General features: G+C 47.8%; 1 long non-coding RNA gene across 1 annotated transcript; it reads left to right on the plus strand.

Annotated features, from left to right (window-relative positions):
* The first annotated feature begins 2,606 nt into the window (after positions 1-2,606).
* LOC123572280 (uncharacterized) lies at positions 2,607-7,256 on the plus strand. The gene is made up of 3 exons (XR_006696688.2): positions 2,607-3,223; positions 4,120-4,212; positions 6,674-7,256. It is a non-coding gene; the product is annotated as an uncharacterized lncRNA (long non-coding RNA).
* Positions 7,257-7,489: the final 233 nt, after the last annotated feature.

Below are 7,489 nucleotides of genomic sequence, written 5' to 3' on the forward strand. Positions count from 1 at the left end.
GCAGGAGGAGAGAGGCCCCGTGGAGAGGCAGCGGGAAGCCGAAGACGCCAGCTGAAAAGCCCTGGTTGCTTTCATCTGTAAGTACATGTTTCAAATGTATATGTTTACTGGGGAAATTTGAAAGCCAATGGGATGCTTGATATTACAGAATTGTTAATTTTTTTTTTTTTTTTTTTTTTTTGAGACAGGGACTCACTCTGTCACCCAGGCTGGAGTGCAATGGCGTGATCTCTGCTCACTGCAACCTCCACCTCCCGGGTTCAAGCGATTCTCCTGCCTCAGCCTCCCGAGTAGTTGCTGTTACAGGTGCCCACCACCATGCTCGGCTAATTTTTGTATTTTTAGTGGAGACGGGGTTTCACCATGTTGGCCAGGCTGTTCTTGAACTCCTGAGGTCAGGTGATCCGCCCACCTCGGCCTCCCAAAGTGCTGGGATTACAGGTGTGAGCCACTGCGCCTGGCCAGGATTATTAATTTTTCTTAGTTATAATTATGCTGTACTTATGTAAATACGAGGACCCTTATCCTTCAGAGATATGTACTAAATGAAATGCTCTCTGGGATTTGCTTCAGAATCATCTGGGGTGTGGGTGAGGGTGGGGTAGAGTTGAAACAGCACTGACTCTGTGTTGATAATTTCAAAGGGGGGTGATAGGGAACGTTCATTACACTTTGCTCTACGATCATCATATGCTAGAACTTTCCCAAGACAAGTTAATATATGTTTGTATATGATCTTTTTGTTCCTTTTGAAAATTTCTCTCCTAATACTCCTAAGAAAGCAAATGTGTTGCGGGGAGGAGAGGAAATGTTTTTGGTTGAAATGAAGTTTTGGTTTTGGGCTATTTCCTTTGGCCCAAGAGATCATGATGGCTGAGAAGGGGGAGAGGCTAAGAGCACAGCTTGCTTAATTTATATATGGGGTGATTTCAAAATAGTCCCCTCAATATTGAGAAAGGCATTAGCTGGGTGTGGTGGTGCGTGCTTGTAGTCTCAGCTACTTGGGATGCTGAGATGAGAGGATTGCTTGAGTTCAGAAGTTCGAGGCTGCGGTGAGCTATGATCACTTCACTGCACTCCAGCTTGGGCAACAGAGTGAGACCCTGTCTCTTTTCAAAAAAGAAAGATTGGGAAAGGCAAACTAATGAGATAATTGATCCAAATAACTTTTTGTGGTTGAATTGATGGGAGGATGAATCCACTTTTCTTTTATTCTTCTTTTTTCTTTTCTTCTTCACTGCCCCAGTCAGGGGACAACCTACTTTTCTATAGAAAACATGAAAGGTTTTCCAAATAATACTGAATAAATAGAATTGCATCAAACACCTCTTTGCTGTCCATTGGATAGTTGAGTATGAACCAACTGTTGTTAAAAAATAGACTTTATTTTTTAGAGCAGTTTTAGGTTCACAGCAAACTTGAGCAGAAAGTACAGCAATTTCTCATATACTCTGTGTCCCCACAAGCATCGCTTCCCCCACTATCAGAGTGGTACACTTCATACAATCGATGAATCTGCATTGACACATCATTATCACCCTAAGTTCATAGTTTCCATTAGGGCTCACTCTCGGTGTTGTATATTCTATGGGCTTGGACAAATGTATAATGACACGTATCCACTGTACAGTCTTTCCACTGCCCTAAAACTCCTCCTTGCTCCACCTATTTATCCCTCCCTCTACCAAAACCCCTGGGAACCACTGATGTTTTTACTGTCTCCATGGTTTTGCCTTTTCCAGAATGTTCTAGAGTTGGAGTCATATGGTATGTAGCCTATTTGGACTGGCTCCTTTCACTTCATAATATGCATTTAAAATTCCCCCATGTCTTTTCACACTTTGACATGTGCCAGCGTTTGACTCTCCAGAATGACAGTTCTAAATGGGGATGCTTTGATGGTCTTTGCTGTTGTTTTGAACTAAATGCTTTTAAAAGGAAAAATAATATAAATATTTTTTGAGCATTCCAGCTCTTTAAAATGACTGTTATCTTCACCTGATCTCTCAGTTGCTTGGATACTAAATTGGGGGTGCAGGTAGGGAATGCCCAGCTCATGCCAGCATTTCAGATGCTGATGCCCATCTGTAACAGAATCCTCTGAATTAAGGCTAAGTGACTGCTCTGCTGAATTTTTGAAAGTAATTTCTGTGTTTGCCTGAATTTGGAAAAATTCTGAGGGACACTAGAAATGGCTAGAGGTTGTATGAAGACATGCAGCATTAACTTCAACTTCCAGTGGAGACTGGTCATGGTTTCCAGGCAGGCGTGGAATCCTCTGGGTCTTCTTTCTGGAAAAGTGTGGGTGAGGGGCAGATAAGACAAGATTGACCATGCCTTGACAATTTAGAAGCTGGATGAGAGGTAACTGGGGGTTCCTTATGCCTCTCTTTCTTTCTTTCCCCTCCCTCCCTCTCTCTCTCTCTCTCTCTCTCTCTCTCTCTCTCTCTTTCTTTCTTTCTTTCTTTCTTTCTTTCTTTCTTTCTTTCTTTCTTTCTTTCTTTCTTTCCTTCTTTCTTTCTTTCCCTCTCTTTCTCCTTCCTTCCTTCCTTCCTTTTCCAGACAGAGTCTCACTGGATCACCCAGGCTGGATCTCACCTCACGGCAAGCTCCACCTCCCAGGTTCACACCATTCTCCTACCTCAGCCTCCCGAGTAGCTGAAACTACAGGCTCCTGCCACTATGCCCCGCTAATTTTTTTTTCTTCTATTTTTAGTAGAGACGGAGTTTCACCATGTTAGCCAGGATGGTCTCGATCTTCTGACCTCGTGATCCGCCCACCTCAGCCTCCCAAAGTGCTGGGATTACAGGTGTGAACCACCACGCCCGGGCTCTTTCTTTCTTTTTAGAGACTGTGGTAAAATACACGTAACATAACATTTACCATCTGCTATGATTTGAATGCTTGTGTGCCTTCCAAAATTCATGTTGAAACTTAATCCTCAATGCAACAGTATTAAGAGGTGGGAACTTTAGGAGGTGATTAAGTCCTGAGGGCAAAGCCCTCATGAATGGGATTAGCAACCTTACGAAAGGGCTGGAGGGAACTAGCTAGGCTTCTTTTTGCCCTTCCATGTGAGGACGCAACAAGAAGGCGCCATCTTGGAAGCAGAGGGCAGCCCTCACCAGAGACTGAATCTGTTGGCGCCTTGATCTTGGACTTCCCAGCCTTCAGAATTAGGAGAAAATACATTTCTGTTCTTTATAAATTACCCAGTCTCAGGTATATGTACACACACACACACACACACACACACACATATATATATATATATAGAGAGAGAGAGAGAGAGAGAGAGAGATATGGAGTCTGGCTCTGTCACCCAGGCTGGAATGTGGAATGCAGTGGCATGATCTCTACTCACTGCAGCCTTCACCTCCCGGGTTCAAGCGATTCTCCTGCCTCAGTCTCCTGAGTAGCTGGGACTACAGGTGCTCACCATCACGCCCAGCAATTTTTTTTTTTTTTTTTTTTTTTTTAGTAGAGATGGCATTTCACCATGTTGGCCAGGCTGGTCTTGAACTCCTGACCTAGGCCGCCCACTTTGGCCTCCCAAAGTACTGGGATTACAGGCATAAGCCACTTGCCTGGCCTCGTAGCAATATGAATTGAAGTTAAGTGATTAATTTTGGCCACACCTATTCAATGGGAAGGCAGGGAACCTCTTTTTTCGGAAAAATAAACCTGCTTAATGTTTTCCAGAAATACAGCTTATAGTATCTTGCCAAGAACACAGTTCTTGCCAATCTTACCCAGAGGCACAGATGTTGTGAAAGAAGTCAATGTTATCTGTTTTGGATAACCTTGAATACCTTATGTGTAAAACGATTTTGCATGTTTAAATGTGTAGGACTTTTTGATATGGAGTTATTCTTCATGTATTCTGCATATTATGATATATATGGTGAATCCCAATCTTATAAAAGAGAAAGGGAAATCAGCACTGCTGGTAGCACTTGAAATTCAATAGGTGTGGAGATTATTATTAGTAACAAAGTGATTAAAATAAGAGGACTCAATTTGGAAAATTTGAGATGTGAAGCCTTACTGGTTAAAAAGAAATCAATAGATACAAGGTCACTAATTTAGTACTTCCATTTTCGTATCTTTTGAAAAAGAGGCCCCCCTCAAGTTCTATAAGCTTCAAGCTCCAGAAATCCTGGATCTGCCCCCGGTGATGGCTCGGCCCCTTCACTTGCTGGGAGGAGAAGGTAGTTTTATCAATAGAACATTCCCTTTGCCATGTTGAATGCCACTTGATTGTCTCCCCAAGGACAGACCCTTCTCCTCAATTTCAAGGGGTGTGTGTGTGTGTGTGTGTGTGTGTGGGTGGGTGGGTGGGTGGGGGAGGGGGAATTATGCAGTCATTGTCCGCTGTGTCTCATTCTAAAGCAGCTGGGGCTTAAGCACAGGCACAGGTGTCTCTGAAATAGTTGTGCGCTGGGGCCTCCTCCTGCCCCGTCAGGGAGAACGTGGTGGTGGTGGGGGGAGGAACCGTTATGATGGCAATGTGTGTGTGTGTATGGCTCACACCGATCCCTGACTTTGCAGTGTCTGCCTAAAGTACTCGGCATCTTTGGTGACTCCTCATGTTGCTGATTTGTTCCCTGGGGGCTATACCCTCTGCCTTTCCCAACCATGGTGTCTCTCTGCCCTTCCCACCAGGTGTGTGGGCCCACTCTGCCCTTCGCTGGGCAAATCCTCCTAGTGGGGGGCCACACCTGAGGCAGGAAGGGCTCTCAGCCCTGCAGCATGGGCTGCATCAGTGCCCAGCAGGGCTCCCAACTCTCACCACCTGGCTGCCTGTCAGGTGACCTGACGCTGCAGCTGCACGCTCTTGATGCTAATGGGGCCAATCTTCCATCCTCCATCCACAACAACTTATGTATCCCGCTGTCCCATGTCCCTGTAGGGCTGATGAGAACTTCTCCAGGCCAAGCAGTGGTAAGTGGTGTCAACAGCTCCATGCATATTGGGGCGCCCAGGTCACATGAGGGTGCTGACAGGGCCTTGAATGCCTTTCACCAGAGGCCTGACCAGTGTGGCAGGTCAGGAAACAAGAAGAGACTTTAGAAGTGGGAGGCTTTGCCTTGTGTTCCTCAGAACCAGGACACTTGGTCCTCACCAGGGTGAGGCTGGGCAGAGTACACCCTCCAGCCACCTGTACCTCCACAGCCCTGCAGGCTGAGAGATGAAAGATAAACTACGGATGGCACCCACTTTGGAGTCAGGAGGCCTGAGACTCTCCCCCAGCTGGTTCCTTCATGAACTTGGGGAAGTCACTTCCTTCCTGGGGGCTACAGTTTCTTCACTGAAGAATGAGGAGGTTGGATGGGAAGTCACTACTTCCAAAGTTTTTTTTTTAATGAAAGTAAAATCTTATTTTTTCAAAATGTCACCGGGAAGACCCATGGATCACCCCAGGAGTGTTTCAGCTGCAGCATGGGATGGGTCTCCCTCTCCCCAGCAACCTTCTTTCCTGGGCCCGCCCCTTGGGTGTCCGGGGGCGCCCACCAGAACCTGCAGAAAACATTTGGAACCCAATGGACTTGCTTGCAGGTCCCGTAGAATCCCACCCTCCAGGATTCTCTAAGGAATTCACAGGTACCCCTCCGACCCCCAACCACACTCTCCACAGACACATGCACAGAAACATAAGCACTGTGTGTGCACACACAGGGACTTTCAGAGGCATGATTCAGAAGCCACACTGGGCAAAGTGCCCTCCTGCTGTTTGTGTTCACTCACGCACCCCTTGGCTGCCTTCCTCCTGTCTTCTTTATTTGCTGCTGTCACTCCCACCTCCTGTGGAGTAAACCAGATGGCCGCACCTGCCCAAGGAAGTGTCTACAGAGGGGACGGCAAAGTACATTCCAGCCAAGGTAGAAATCACTGGCAGGCAAGCTCTCAGGGCCAGGGCACTGCGGCTTTGGAGGCCTGGCCTGGGTGCCTACCCAAACCCTTGTCCTCTCAGATACATCCCTAGACCCCTTCCTGAGCAACCTGGAAAGGACCCCCAGGCCCATTTTCTGCACATTCCTCAGCTCCAGAGAGAGAGGAAAGTGCTCTACCTCCTCCACTTGCTGCCCAGGCTGCCGGCTGGGAGGGGCTGTGGCTTCTGCCTTCCCTTCCCCAGTGCAGCCAGGCTTGACCTTTCAGAAAATCCTTAAAGATGGGAAGGACTCCCAAGGGTGGTGTAGAAAAGCCAGGCCCAGCCCCTGGGCCTACATAAAGCAGTTGTTGGGAGGCAGAAGGTGGGATGCCTGGTGAATGGGGGGCTGGTGCTCAGTGCAGTCAGAGAAGGCAGCGTTCTTACCCAGCTGCTCTCAGAGTAAAGGCACTTGCCCTCTGCAGGCTGCCCTAGAAGCTGAAGGAAAGCAGCTGAGTCTAAAGTGAAGGTTTGGGGACCTTAATATCTGATGTAGTTTGAATATTTGTCCCTGCCCAAATCTTGTGTTGAATGAAATGTAATCCGCAGTGTTGGAGGTGCCTGATGGGAGGTGTTTGGGCTATGGGGGCAGATCCCTCATGAATGGCTTGGGCCATCCTCTTGGTGATGAGTGAGCTCTCACTCTGAGTTCACACGAGATCTGGTCATTTAAAAGTGTGTGGCACCTTGTACCTCACCAACCCCCCTCCTCTCCCTCTTTCTCTCTCTATCTCACGCTGAAGGAGACAAGGAACAGTGAGATTCTCCCTTGCAGCCTCCAGAAGGAACCTGCCCTGTGGACACCTTGATTTTAGCCCTGTAGGTTCATTTCAGACTCCGGACATCCAGAACGCTAAGAGAGTAAGTCTGTGTTGTTGAAGCCACTGTCTGTGGCGGTTTATTATGCAGCAACGGGGAACAAATACACCCGGCATGTCTTGGGGCAAAGCCTGGGGACAGAGGAGGGGACTGAGCTGGATGCCCATACCCCGAAGCACGAACGGAAGTGACCAGCAGCTAACACTCGAAGAGGCTTACTAGTTCCCAAAAGAGGTATGACCTGAAAGCCATAGTGAGGAGCAAGGGGAGATACTAACTCCAACCGAATTTTCTTTTGGAGACAGGGTCTTCCTTGGTCACCCAGGCTGGAGTGCGGTGGTGCAATCACGGCTCACTGCAGCCTCGATCTCCTGGGCTCAAGTGATCCTCCTGCCTCAGTCTCCAGAGCAGCTGGGACCACAGGTGTGCACCACCATGTCCTGCCCCCTAACCCCATTTTCTGTCCCTGAGGTACATGGGGTATGATATAATAAACAGTCCCCACTGGAGAGAGATTATTTAATCCTCACCCTACTCCACAAGACCATTATCGTTACGGTCTTCCTTCTACAGATCAGGAACCTGAAGCACTTGGGGGAGGAGGTCACTTGCTTAAGTTCAGGCAGTTAGGAAGGGCAAAGCGGGGGTTTGAACCGTGCCTGCACCTGTGAAGTTTAGGAACCATCATCGCATTCCCCCAGGGGAAAAGTCTAGGATCCGAGTTCCAGCTTCTCCATCTG

This window comes from Macaca fascicularis, chromosome 3 (genome assembly GCF_037993035.2).
Source record: "Macaca fascicularis isolate 582-1 chromosome 3, T2T-MFA8v1.1".
In the NCBI taxonomy this organism is placed as follows: domain Eukaryota; kingdom Metazoa; phylum Chordata; class Mammalia; order Primates; family Cercopithecidae; genus Macaca; species Macaca fascicularis.